General features: G+C 41.4%; 1 pseudogene; it reads right to left on the bottom strand.

Moving 5' to 3' along the window:
* Positions 1-10,198: 10,198 nt before the first annotated feature.
* On the bottom strand, positions 10,199-10,691 carry LOC122738454 (annotated as a pseudogene).
* Positions 10,692-14,675: the final 3,984 nt, after the last annotated feature.

Here is a 14,675-nt window from a genome sequence, read left to right as displayed (position 1 = left end):
ACCAACTTCTGAGAAGAAGCTGAGAAGCCGGGGGTGGTGGGGGACCGAAAGGAAAAACAGGAAAACACATGTGTGACTGACTGACCAGAGGGAGGAGGGGCCAGGGGATGGGCTGAAGCTGGGACGGCCCAGTCAGACTCAGGGTATCTCACGAGGTATCAACAATGGCACCATCTATTGCCCAGAACTTATCCATGAAAGGAAGTCTGATGTGCTGGATAGAAAGCTTGGCTTCACAGTCAGAAAAATTTGGGTTCAAGTCTTTCAACTGACACATACCAATTGTGTGTGACCATGAGCAACTTAACCTCTCGATACCCAGGTAACTCTCTAAGATGGAAAATTACGGATGAGTTGCCAATCTAATTTGGTGGAAGGAGTTATCATTCTGGAATCTCCCTACAATGAAGAAATCACAGGACTCTTTCCACCAATCTCCCCACTGGGAGACCACAAATAACTAAGCCCTAGCCCCCCCCCCTTCATATCTGATCCATTCAATTTCCTTGCTCTTGTGCAGCTAATAAACACCAAAGGTTTCAGAGAGTTTGGCCTGCCCTTCTAGCATCTTGCTCACCATTTATTCCACCCCTTATCCATTCTCTAACCATTGAATAGCCCATCCTCTCTTAAATCTTCATTGTTCAGAGGAGATTATAATTAAATGGCTAAAACACTAAGCTAAAGTATCAAGGCACCTAGAGGATCAATCCTAGAAAGTTGTATAATACCATGGGGCTAGCCTCTCTACTAGCTGATAAAACAATCCCAGTATAGAACACCCCAGATCAAGGAAACCCATTTGGAAGAAGATCAGTCAAGTACACAAAACTCTAAGCCAGTCTCCTAAAGTAGAAGCCATCGTGGTCCCCTGAAGACCTATGATCTTCCCACTCACATGAACTTCACTAAATAAGGTTCAAATCACCCAACAAGGAAGCATTTATTAAGTGCTTCATATGTAACAGGCACTGTGCCAACTATTTTATAAATATTACTTCATTTGATCCTGACAATAACCCTGGGAGATAGGTGCTATTATTATCCTCACTTTACCCATGAAGAAACTAAGGCAAATAGGCATTAAGTGACTTGCCCAGGGTCACGCAGCTAGTAAGTATCTGAGGTCAAATTTGAACTCAGATCTTCCTGACTCCAGCCCTAAAGCTCCATCCACAGGGCCACCTAGCTGCCTCTAACTTCCCTCTTTTGGGGGAAAAACAACAGGAAAACAAGTAAATAAAAATAAAATAGGTTTTTTAAAAGTTATCTCAGGGAAGATCACTTCCAAATGGAAAAATCAGGGGGGGAAAAATCTCTTACCAGAGCACTTGAGTTCAGTCTTTCAAGAATCTAGAGATTAGGAGCAGCTAGGTGGCTCAGTAGATAAAGCACCGGCCCTGGAGTCAGGAGGACCTGAGTTCAAATCTGACCTCAGACACTTGACACTTACTAGCTGTGTGACCTTGGGCAAGTCACTTAACCCCAATTGCCTCACCAAAAAAAAAAAAATTTTTTTTTTAAAGGATCTAGAGATTATTGATTATTGAAGGCTTGAAGGACAGCCTGGAGAAAGGAATACAGGAGATGAATTATCAAATATAGATAACAATAAATAAGCCAGCTAGACTGGAATGTAGAACATGAAAAAAACAGTAATGTGCACGAGCCTAGAAAGGGGCACATGAACATCATGAAACACTGTTGCCCTATAAAAATGTAAATGATAAGTAAACAATAGCCTAAGAAGACTAATATGAATGGATACAAAGAGAAACAAGCAGAACCAGGAAAACAATATACAGTGACTACAACAATGTAGATGGAAAGAAAAACAATCAAACAATCAAAACTGAATTCTGTGAAGGACCAAGACTGAACCCAAAGGAGAGATGTGAGAATTCTTTGTAGAAGTGGGTTGCTATGGGTTACATGTAGTGAACTAGCATTTATTAAAGCACTGTACTAAGCATTTTTACAAGTGTCATTTGATCCTTACAACAACCCTGGAAGGTAAGTGCTATTATTTTCTCTGTTTTACAATTGAGGAAACTGAGACAGAAGTTAAGTGATTTATCCAGAGTCACACAGGTAGCAAGTAAGAGAGGCCAAATTCAAACTCAGGTCTTCCTGAGTCCAGACCCAGCATTCTAACTCCTGCACCACCTAGCTGCTTCTTTATTTACATTCTTTTTTTTTCTTTTTTTTTTTTTGGTGAGGCAATTGGGGTTAAGTGACTTGGCCAGGGTCACACAGCTAATAAGTGTTAAGTGTCTGAGGTTGGATTTGAACTCAGGTCTCCTGAATCCAGGGCCAGTACTTTACCCACTTTGCCACCTAGCTGCCCCATTTTTTTTAAATAATATGATCTTTTTTGTTGTTTTTTTGTTTTTTGCAGGGCAATGAGGGTTAAGTGACTTGCCCAGGGTCACACAGCCAGTAAGTGTTAAGTGTCTGAGGCCAGATTTGAACTCAGGTACTCCTGACTCCAGGGCCGGTGCTCTATCCACTGCACCACCTAGCTGCCCCACTGCTTCTTTATAATATCAGATTTGCTAGAAGTATTGGTTAGTTTTGTTGAATGGGTTTTTTCTCATTTATTCTTTGTTAAAAATAATGGTTCTGTAAGTCAGAAGTAGGGGAAAATTAGGAAATATAAGTGATATAAAAACAAAATACACCAATATTTTTTTAATTTAAAAATAAGCCTGTAAAAATAAGCAGATGTCAGATTATAAAGGGCTTTGTATTCCAAATCAAAGAGGTGGGATTTTATTCTGGAGGCATTTGAAAGCCTTATGTGCAGCTGAATGACATGTCATGGTCAGAGCTATGATTTAGGTCCAAATATCCATTTGACAGCTGTGGAAGGCTGAAGGCAGAAAGTCTAATGTTGAAGCTATTGCAATAGTCCAGGCAAAAAGTGATGAAGTCCTGAACAAGGGTGATAGTTCTGTTAGTGGAGAGAAGGGGATACAGGCAAAGAGACAATATTTGGCAACCAATTGGATATAAGTGGTAAAGGAGAGGTAAAAGTTAAGGATGTTTCCCGAAGCCTCAAACTTGGATGCCTGGAAGAATGGTCAGTCAGTCAATAAGCATTTATTAGGTACTTTACGGTACAAGCAGAGTAGCTAAGCACTGGGGGAGACAAAGACAGGCAAAAGCACATTCTCTGCCCTTAAGGAGCTTACCTTCTGATGAGGGAGACAACATACCAACAATTGCATATACAAGATACATACAGAGTAGGTCAAAAATAATCTCTGAGGGAAGACTAGCAATGGAAGGATCAGGGAAAAGCTTTTAGCAGAAAGTAGTGTTAACAACAGTATTCTTGTTGATGTTCATCCTTCCTTCAGAAGAGGACCATGACATCAGGGTGATGTCATGACTTGTACTGAACTGATTTTTTTTTTTGCTGGGCAATTGGGGTTAAGTGACTTGCCCAAGGTCAAACAGCTAGTAAGTGTTAAGTGTCTGAGGCTGGATTTGAACTCAGGTCCTCCTGAATCCAGGGTCGGTCGGTGTTCTATCCACTGCGCCACCTAGCTGCCCCGTGAACTGGATTTTTAAGTGAGGGAGGACAATACAAGGTCACCAACCTCAGTCTCTCCTCCAGAGTCATCTGGGTCCAGCAACAAGATATACATCAGGACGACTGGAGGTGGCCCTGGATGTTTAAAGCAATTGGGGTTAAGTGATTTGCCCGGGGTCACATAGCTAGTAAGTGTCTAAGGTGACATCTGAACTCAAGTCCTCCTGATTCCAGAGCCAGTGTTTTATCTATGACACCATCTCACTTCCCCAACAAGAAAATATAAAAATTAGGAAGAAGGAAGAATGGAGTCAGGAGTTGGGGAAGAGATAGAACATATTTAATTTGAGATACCTATAGGACATTCCAGTTAGAAATGTCCAATATACAGTTGGAGCTCAGAAAAGAGACTAAGGCTGAATGTATGGATCTGGGAGTCATCTTGAAAAGAGATGATAGTTGGGGCAGCTAGGTGGCTCAGTAGATAAAGCACCGGCCCTGGATTCAGGAGGACCTGAGTTCAAATCCAGCCTCAGCCACTTGACACTTACTAGCTGTGTGACCCTGGGCAAGTCACTTAACCCTCATTGCCCCACCAAAAAAAAAAAATACAGATGAAAAGAGATGATAGTTGGGAGCTGTGAGATTACCATAAGAGAAAGTGTAGAAAGAAGAGAATTAAGCCCAGGATAGACCCCTGGGCTATCTGTATGCCCATACACAGGAGCTAGTAAATGGATGATAACCTAGTAAAGGAGACTGGGAAGAAACATCCAGACATAAAGGATAGATCAACATCCTGAAAATCGAGGGAGGAAAGAGTATCCAAGAGAAGGAGGTGATCAACAGTGTCAAAAACTTCACCACAGAGAGTTCAAGGGGAGTGAGAATTTAGAAAAGGTTGTTGGATTCAAGTGATCATTGATGCCTCTGGAGAAAGCAGTTTCAGTTGAGTGATAAACTAGACAGCCAGATTGCAAGGGTTTGGTGAGTGAAAGAAAAGGACTTGGAAGGAATGAAATCCTAACCTTGAGAAATTGCTGCTAGGCCCTTAGGGGCTGGGGTTCCATGCCACTCCTTATGTACCCAGGCAGTATGAAACAGATTCAGTTCCAGGAAGCCTGACCTCTAGAGTGGAGCTAGGCTCCCTGTTCTCACATTCACTGGCTCATTAAATCTCCCATGGAGGCCTCCCAGGGAAAAATTGCTTAAGGCTTAAGTTATAACTTACAAGTCTAGAGTTTCCTTAAAAAGGGTCAGTTTAAAAAAAGTCCTCATTGTACAATATGAATTTGGTATGAGACAGGTAATTAGTTCTATACATACACAAAAGGAATGTTCGTACACAGTAACAGAATTCAGTAACTTCTAACTATTGTTATAATCTGCTGGGAGAGTGATACATGAAGCAGTTTGTGGCATTGTCTGAGCTCCTCAAGGACAGGGACTGTCTTTTTCCTTTCTTTGTATCCCCAGTGCTTGCCTAGCAAATTGCAGGCACCTAATAAAAGTTGACTGACTGACTGACTGGCACTGCTAATTAGGCATTTTACATTTCACCTCAGCTCTGCTCCATTACTCCACTCCAAACCCAAATCTCCTCTGAACTCAATTCCAAAGTCAACTATTACTTTTGCACCTACCAAGACCTCAGATTCCTCTCATTACACCCGTGACCTTCAGACTTTTTGAACTCACCCAAGTAAAACTTGCCTCCAAGTGTGGACACATCCACCTTAAGAAACATATTCAATCGCCTCCTCAAGAAAAAAAAAAATACAAAATGGAAGAGCCTGGGACCTAGACCAAAACTTGTCTAGTTGAGTCCTATATGAGGAGTGATAGCAGGTGGAGAAACAAATACCATTCATTCTCCACTCCCTTCATTGAAATCTAAAGACAGAGTGTACCACTTACCACATGGAAGAGCCACAGCTAAAGAGGTCCAGCTGAAAGTTTTCTATTCTTTTAAGGGAAGAAAACAGGGAAAAGACCAAGGGATCTCTCAAGGTGTTTTGTTGTTGTTGTTGTTGTTGTTGTTGTTGTTTAACCGTGTCACAGTAAAATACAATGTCTTTTCACTGCTGGACCACCAGGGAGCCAGGAAGTTCTCAAAGTACCCACATGGTCCACCCCAACTAGGGGAAGAACAGCTCTAAGCATGGTCTCTAGGGGGAATGGGTAAGGAATGACCCTTGACACTGAGTATAAATAGCTTTTTCTTTATAGGAGTTCAACCGAAAAGACAAGGAGAGATAAAAGATGATAGCTTAGGGGGATAATGAGAGGTAGGGGAGAATTTGGCTTTTTTGAAGCTAGGAGGCATTTGGGCTTTTAGGCTGCAGGGAAGGTGACAGGAGAAAGGAAGAGACTAGAAATTCGACTGCATCCAAATCAAGAGGGAGAAGCCTGGTTTTAAAAATTGTATCTCCTAGGGGCAGCTAGGTGGAGAAGTGGATAGAGCACCGGCCCTGGAGTCAGGAGTACCTGAGTTCAAATCCAGCCTCAGACACTTAACACTTACTAGCTGTGTGACCCTGGGCAAGTCACTTAACCCCAATTGCCTCACTAAAAAAAAAAAATTGTATCTCCTTGGGATGGCATTCCAGACTGTAGCTGTTCCATGCTGAATAAAGCCAAACTCAGGGCCATGTTTGAGCATCATTGCCTCAGCTCCCTTCACCCTGATCTGTCCAGGATTAAACTAAATGTTCCTGGATGACAAGGGCTACCCTAGAATTACCTTGGTTTCCAAGGATACTCAAATGCCCGGCTTATGATAGAGAGTTGTACATGATGACTTTTGGTCCAGGGCTTGGAACCTGGCATAAGCATAGAGGAAAAGGGGTGTGAGGGGATTAAGGATAGAGTAAGGATAAGGTTGCTTCTGTCTCTCTCTAGCACAAAGGTTCTTAACCTTTCTTTTTGGTCTGGTGAAACCTCTGTTTACTGGAAATAAGTATGTAGGGGCAGCTAGGTGACGCAGTGGATAGAGCACTGGCCCTGGAGTCAGGAGTACCTGAGTTCAAATCCGGCCTCAGACACTTAACACTTACTAGCTGTGTGACCCTGGGCAAGTCACTTAACCCCAATTGCCTTACTAAAAAACAAAAAAAAAGAAAGAAAAGAAGTATGTAAATATTGTTTTCCATCCAAGTTCACACCCTGAAATCTACCCATGTACCAAAACAGTATCCACAATCTAGGCACAACAATATCCTGGATCTTGGAAAAGAAAGATGTGTGTGCTTTTCAGAATTTCATTTGGAGGCCTTACTCATGAAGCCATATTTATATTATAAAAATATTAATTCATATTATATCATTCTTATTATTTAATTTATATTAAAATATTGTTTGTTTGTTTGTGTGTGTGTGTGTGTGTGTATACACCTATATATCTATACCTCTTGATTTTCTTTTTCTTTTTTTTTTTTTTGTGGGGCAATGGGGGTTAAGTGACTTGCCCAGGGTCACACAGCCAGTAGGTGTCAAGTGTCTGAGGTCAAATTTGAACTCAGGTACTCCTGAATCCAGGGCCAGTACTTTATCCACTGTACCTCCTAGCTGCCCCCTCTCTTGATTTTCTAAGACCAGGATATTGTTGTACCTGCTTGAGTGGAAAACACAATCTATGTTTATGTTCAAGAAGGGGTTCTTAACTTGAGGTCCATAGATAGATTTCAGAGTGTGAAAAAAAAATTACCTACTTATTTTTACTAACTTCTAACTGAAATTTAGTATTCATTTCAATTATGGAAATAGGCAATAAACATTACCGTGACAAAGGATCCAGAGGTTTCACCAGACAAAAAAAAAAAAATAGGGTTCCCTAGTAGCTGGATCTCCAGACGCCTTACCTGGACCTTGGGATTCCTATGCCTTCTCCTTCCCCTGTATCATCCACTAAGTTACCTTCCCAGGAGGTAGCTTTGCTATTCAGAAGATAAGAGTTGCTATCGTGATGCTCCTGGGAAAACTGTTTGGCAGCAAGATATAACCCAGTCTGAGAAATTTGGAACTCTTAGGGTGGGGGAACCTAATGAAGACACACCCTTTAAGTATTACTGCTCTAAGACTATCAGTTACCTATCAGTTTACCCAGTAACAGAGAAATTACAGATCTATGTCAATGGAAAGATATTCCACACTAATTCCCACACAGATGAAATCACAGATCCACACCTCCCTACTATCTCATCCCTATATACATACAAAGACATAAAGCAAAACAAAAAATGAAGTAGATTTTAACAGGCAAGAAAAGACATGATATCAAAATGTCAGTTATCCCTGAATCAGCTATGTTCAAGATAAAGCATCAACTTGTCAAAGTTAAGATCAGAATTCGTTTTTTTAAAAAAGGCAAGAAGAAAAAATGATGAGAAAAAAGATATGGTATACTACTGAAATAATTCAGTCTTGAACTATTTAAACAAGTAACCAAAAATGGCAGACAATAGAAATGACAGTGACACTGATTATAATAATGTTATAAACAAGTCTATCCAATATAAATTAATTACCATAACAATATAAATTAATTTGCCACAAAAGAACCCAGCAAGCACCTTCGTCAACAAACTAACTTAGTTGTCAAGGAAAAGAGATGGATCTCTGAATTGATGACAACACAGAATTAGCATATAAACCCATTTGCAAAATATTTTACAAAAAAAGATATTGGGTGATCATGAGCAGTATTATTGCATACAACAGAGAGAAGCAGGAGAGGGTAAAATCAATTTTAAAAAGGCTTGGTGAGGCATCCAGCTAAGCAAAGCCATCTCAAGGGCATTTAAGGACTGAAACAGGAGGACCAAAAAAAAAAAAATTTAATGGCAAAGATGTGAAAAAATTATCACAACAAATTGTTTTCTTCATCAAGGAGAAGATAGTTGGATCCTAACATCATAATCCCAGATGTGCTTATAGCGAAGATTTTTTTTAAAATAGCTAAAAAGAACAAAGGTAGCCAGAATGGGCTAAATGTTTACTAAGGATATCTGTTCTGGAGATGCCACTATTGTGTAGAGGGATTAATATACAAGGTATCTAAAGAAGATACTAAAAGTGGGAATATCTCAGACTCTACTAATACCAAAGAAAGTCAACCAAGAAAACATCAATAACTACCAACCTATAGTCATGCTCACTGATTTATAAAAAATATTTTATGAGAATAATCCATACCCAAATCATGGGCAGCCTTAATGTGGTTATTAGCAGGGAACAAGCAAGCTCTCACAAACAATATTAAACGATGGACCACATCTTTACTATTTCACAGTTTACTGAAAGATGTACAGGATACAACATTGCCATCATGTTTTGTATTTGTTGATTATGAAAAATCATTTGATGCAGAGTAAAATACTAACTTATGGGCTTTTTTTCCCAACAAGGTGTCTCCCAACCATATGCTAAAATCATTCAAAATCCCTTGAAAAATATACTAACAGAAATAACTCTGTTCAACAACCCTCTGATCATAAATGTCAAGTAAGGCATAAAACAAGAGGATATATGCTCACTGAAGTTGTTGGTTACTGTGATGGAAGAGATCCAGAGCAGAGTAAAGGTTGAAGAAGGATTCCCTGCAGATGCTAAGATCTTCCAGATATTCACTTATGGATAATATTATGATGATTGCATCAGGCCCTAGAACATTGCAGAGCCCTGAAGAGATCAGTAGTCACTCAAGAGTTTGATCTATCTACACAGGAAAGACGAAGTGAATGAAGAATGTCTATTGTCCAAATTACAACATGCATTTGGATGGACAAACTATAAAACTTTTTTTTTTAATCAGTCTTTCTATCTGGGACAGACAATACAGATGGACAACAAATTAGAAAAAGTGTAGTTGAATAGAAGAAGAGGAGTAAGCTGGATTGCCTTTGGAAAATTGAAGGTTCCTAATAACCTTTCCACGAAAGCAAAGGCACATCTTTATAGCTGCATAGAATAAAACAGTCTCCATAAAATTAAAAAAATTACACAGAAAAAAAAATTACACATAAGACAATGGAAAGGTACATGGTAGATATGAGCAGACTGCAACAGGGAACCAATGAGGAACTTAAGAGAAGAAAAAGGAGTCAAGGAGGTTATAAAGGAATTGTATGATAGGAAGAATAGATGGGCAAGTGAAAGAAATTATTTTTTTTCTCCTATAGTAATAGCTAATTATTGAATTAGGATTGAGGACTAACTGGAAAACTCAGACCTGATCAAAAGAAAAAAAATTTTTTCATTTAGGTGAATTGATTAATTCAGTCCCATTGTGTTTTACTCAGACATATTTGGGCAAAAATTAATTACCTCTTTTGTTTATATTTCCCAAGACAGGTGATATGAGTATCGATAAGTCTCTTTGATCAAGAATGAGTGATCAGGAGTCAGCTAGGTGGCACCATGGATAAAGCACTGGCCCTGGATTCAGGAGGACCTGAGTTCAAATCCAGCCTCAGACACTTGACACTTACTAGCTGTGTGACCCTGGGCAAGTCACTTAACCCTCATTGCTCCACCCCCCAAAAACAAACAAGAATGAGTGATCAGTCATGTTCCCAGCCCCTCATTAGACAAAGCCCTCCTCTCAAAGTATTCATTCTTCTCATTACTTCTTTCTTTCTTTCTTTCTTTTTGGCCAGACACTCATGCTTTATTGAGGATCTTGCTGATCTTCCCTCCCCCTGGGGAGCTGAGAATAAGTAGGGACAGAAGAAGTGCCAGAGAGCTCAGAGACCATGCCGCCAACGGAGCAGACTCGAAGGAGAAAGGGGGAAGGTAGGGCTGCCCCTTGTAGACATATTCCAGAGCTGTGGCAAGTGTCCTCATGTCCAGTTCAATGCTGCGAGCCCAATTCTTCACATCTCCGATTTCCTGAAGTGCCTGGTTGAAGTTCTCCACCATGCCAATCCCTTGGCCTGTCTGCTTGGCAAACTGTGCCGCCTAGACCTGTAGGGTCTTCACCTCATGGTCCAGCTTCCTCTGATTGACATAGGCCTGGGCCACACCAACATTGAGGTGGTCCACCAAGGCTTCAGTCAGGCAGGTCACAGCAGCAATGGCTTCTCACCTCCTTGCACTATAGCTCCTTGCCCTCGTTCTGCTTCACTTGGTGCTCCTTCAGCAGGAGGGACAGCATGGCCTGGCCGGGGACCAGGCTAGCCGGGGTCTCTCTGGCTTCAGCAGCGATGGCCTAGACCTCCACAGCATCCACATCACATGGTCTTAACCCTTCTCATTACTTCTTCTTCTCCTTCTTTTTTTTTAGTGAGGCAATTGGGGTTAAGTGATTTGCCCAGGGTCATGCAGCTAGTAAGTGTTACGCTTCTGAGGCTGGATTTGAACTCAGGTACTCCTGACTCCAGGACTTCGGCTCTATCCACTGTGCCATCTAGCTGCCCCTCTCATTACTTCTTTTTTTTTTTTGGTGTGTGTGAGGCAATTGGGGTTAAATGACTTGCCCAGGGTCACACAGCTAGTAAGTGTTAAGTGTCTGAGGCCAGATTTGAACTCAGGTTCTCCTGACTCCAGGGCCGGTACTCTATCCACTGTGCCACCTAGCTGCCCCTCATGGAGGGTTTTTATGGAAACTTATTTGGATCCAAGTAATGAGAATAGGGATTTTTATTCTAAAAATAAAATTATCCTGTCCTTTCCATCCTCTTGAAACTCTCTTCCTCTCTATCCCTACTATTTTATTTTACTTTGTTCCTCATTTTCTCTCCATTGGATTTTAAAAGGGCTGTTATTTGACTCACTTGACTGTTTACTCACAGAATCTTGTTTCTTGCTGTTATGTTGAATTATCACCTGGTTTTTGGTTTTGATTTTGATAACCTGATATTTCCTGTTCCTCCCCATTATGTAGTTCAAAGTTCTCACCTTTTGTCATAATTTCTTCTCTTTGTCTGTGCCCATCTAGTTCACCCTGTCCTAAAACTCTCACCAAATTCCTCCCTGGAACATATTCACCAGTTTCCTCTATGCCACATCTCCTCGATGTTCTCACATTTTCCTTTCCTCTCCATCAATCAAGACTCCATATTTTCTCCAACTCTTGCTTCTCCATTATTTTCCATTGCCTTGTCACATATCTGATTCTCTCTCCTCCCTTCTTTCCCGCTCTAACACCTACCTCTGGAATCTGCCAGCATGTTCTGCTGTGCCCAGCCTAAAAAGGTCAATCCCTTATTGCCATGAAGACCATTGACCAAAGAACAAAAGCCATGTGCCTTTATGGGATCTTTGCCCAGAATTATAACTTTCTGCCTTTCTCTCAACTCCAACTCCTGTCTGCAGAGCTTCCCTCTAGGCCCCCTCTGGAACACAGTAACCTTGGGAGAATCTAGTGGTCTTGGTTAGGAGATGGAAGGGAGTGGAGGAGTACCTAAGAGGACCCCAAGGGGTTTAAGACAGCATCCTTCCCTGATCCCCCTCCAAAATTCTAAGGTGCCTTGCTCCTAGTAGAATTTAAGAAATGGTCGGGGCAGCTAGGTGGCGCAGTGGATAGAGCACAAGCCCTGGAGTCAGGAGTACCTAAGTTCAAATCCAGCCTCAGACACTTAACACACTTACTAGCTGTGTGACTTAACCCCAATTGCCTCACTAGAAAGAAAGAAAGAAAGAAAGAAAGAAAGAAAGAAAGAAAGAAAGAAAGAAAGAAAGAAAGAAAGAAAGAAAGAAAGAAAGAAAGAAAGAAAGAAAGAAAGAAAGAAAGAAAGAAAGAAAGAAAGAAAGAAAAGAAATGGTCACTGAATTCATTATTATAACTAAGCAACTCAAGACCTGACTTGGGGGTTGGGGTGGGGGGACAGGCTGCTGTAAGAATAGAAATATAGGTTTCATTCAGAGCTTGCCAGACTTATAGAAATGGACTGTAGCTGGAGAGCTGAGAGGACAGAAGTTGCTTTGGTACCCTCAGGTCCTAATCTAATCCATTCCTCAGGCATTAAAAATTCTGCTCAGTTACTAGCTGTGTGTGCCTGGGCAACTCACTTATTCCCTATTGTCTCAAAAAAAAAAACCATTAACCTCAAGACTTTAATGAACTGATGTGAAGTGAAAGGAGCAGAACCAGGAAAACATTGTACACAGTAATCGCAACATTGTGCAATGATCAATTATGAATGACTTAGCCTTTCTCAGCAATACAATTATCCAAGACAATTCCAAAGGACTCATGATGGAAAATGCTATTCACGTCCAGAGAAAGAACTGATGGAATCTGAAGGCAGATCAAAGCATTCTATTCTCGCTTTCTTCATATTTTTTGTGTTTTTTTTTCTTTTGGTTTGTTTCTTCTTTCACAACATGACTAATATGGAAATGTTTTATATGATTGCACATAAATAACCTATATCAAATTGCTTACCATTTTAGGGAGGTGTTAAGGGAGGGAGAAAAATCTGGAACTCAAAAATATTTTAAACAAATGTTTAAAAATGTCTTTACACAGGGCAGCTAGATGGCACAGTGGATAGAGCACTGGCCCTGGAGTCAGGAGTACCTGAGTTCAAATCTGGCCTCAGACCTTTGACACTTACTAGCTGTGTGACCCTGGGCAAGTCACTTAACCCCTATTGCCTCACTAAAAAAAAAAAAAAATCTTTACATGTAATTAGGGGAAAATACTATTAAAAAATATATTATCCTCCCCACCAACCCTCCTGCCTAGCCAATGACCTTCCATTTATTCTGTCTGTCTGTCTGTGTCTGAGTGTGTGCATGTCTGTCTGTTGTCTGTCTGGCTCTTAACTTTGCCCTCTCCCCCAGGTGACCTGATTATTTCTCCCTTCTAGTCTTGTCTCCATGGACACCAAATCCATAATCTCTGGAGTGGGCAGAGGAGGTAGTTGTCGCCCAAAGCATCCTAGGTGGGAGTGGGGACAGAGGAAATAGGCCAGAACTCAGGACATTGTGCAGGGAGAACGAAGGCCATGGGGAATCTGAGGCTTCTCTACAGGAAACTAGAGGTGCCCCCTGAAAAGTGCCCCATCCCTCCCACATCCAGCCTTCTACAACTAGTCACTCCGCCCCCGCTGAGCAGTGATTGCATCAGTTTAGGAATCCCCAGTTCTAGCTTTCTCTGCCAGGTAGGGGAGGGGACACTGTGAGGCAGCAGTGAAGCAAGCATTCAGCATCAACAAAGTGCTGCTGTGTTCACTAGCCAGAGCCTTGAATGGGAGGATCCCAAAGCGCTTTACAGGTATATATCATCCGACTAGCAGCCAATAGCACATGGGCTAAGTAGTTGAGAGAAAAACAGCATCTGGAAGTATTTAAGCTAAATGTACTACTAAATGGAAGAGGGGTTCACATACCATCCGTGAACACTTACTAGCTGTGTGGCCACAGACTGCTCAGCTAACCTCTTTCAGGCTCAGTTTCCTCATTTGGCTAAAAAGACCTTCGGTACTGCCTCACAGTACTGTGAGGCCCAAATGAGATAATGCACAAAAAGCACCTGCATTGTAGACCTGCTTTTGGAAGGTGTTGGAAGGATCCTCATATATTCCTTCACTTATTGAAGAAATAATTTATTGGCTATTTTTTTTTCTTTGGTGGTAGTAGAGGGATGTCAGTGGGGGAGCTCCCAGATTGAAAAGTCTCTGCAGGGCAGACAGGCAACTCTTTTTTTTTTTTTTAGTGAGGCAATTGGGGTTAAGTGACTTGCCCAGGGTCACACAGCTAGTAAGTGTTAAGTGTTTGAGGCCGGATCTGAACTCAGGTACTTCTGACTCCAGGGCCAGCGCTCTATCCACTGCACCACCTAGCTACCCCAGACAGGCAACTCTTATGTAATTTATAGTTTTAGGGAGTTGCCTGCGGTACCAGTGGCAGGACTTGAGCCTAGGGTCTGGGGTTTCTTTGACTCCAAGGTGTGCTATCTATCCATTATCTGCTATCTCCAATCCTCTAGGCTATGTTGCCCCTAATTGATAAGGGGGGGAAGTTGGGGTAAGTTAAGTGATTTACCCCAGGGTCACCCAGCTAGTATCTGAAGCTGGATTTAAACTCAGATCCTCCTGACTCCAGGGCTGATGCTCTATTCACTGTGCCACCTAGCTTCCCCAAGAGTTGATATTTGTATTGTGCTTTAAGCAATATTGTGTAGTACATAGAG

Source organism: Dromiciops gliroides, chromosome 2, assembly GCF_019393635.1.
Source record: "Dromiciops gliroides isolate mDroGli1 chromosome 2, mDroGli1.pri, whole genome shotgun sequence".
In the NCBI taxonomy this organism is placed as follows: Eukaryota; Metazoa; Chordata; class Mammalia; order Microbiotheria; family Microbiotheriidae; genus Dromiciops; species Dromiciops gliroides.
Note: the sequence above shows the minus strand (reverse complement) of the source record. Positions and strands in the feature narration are given on the sequence as shown.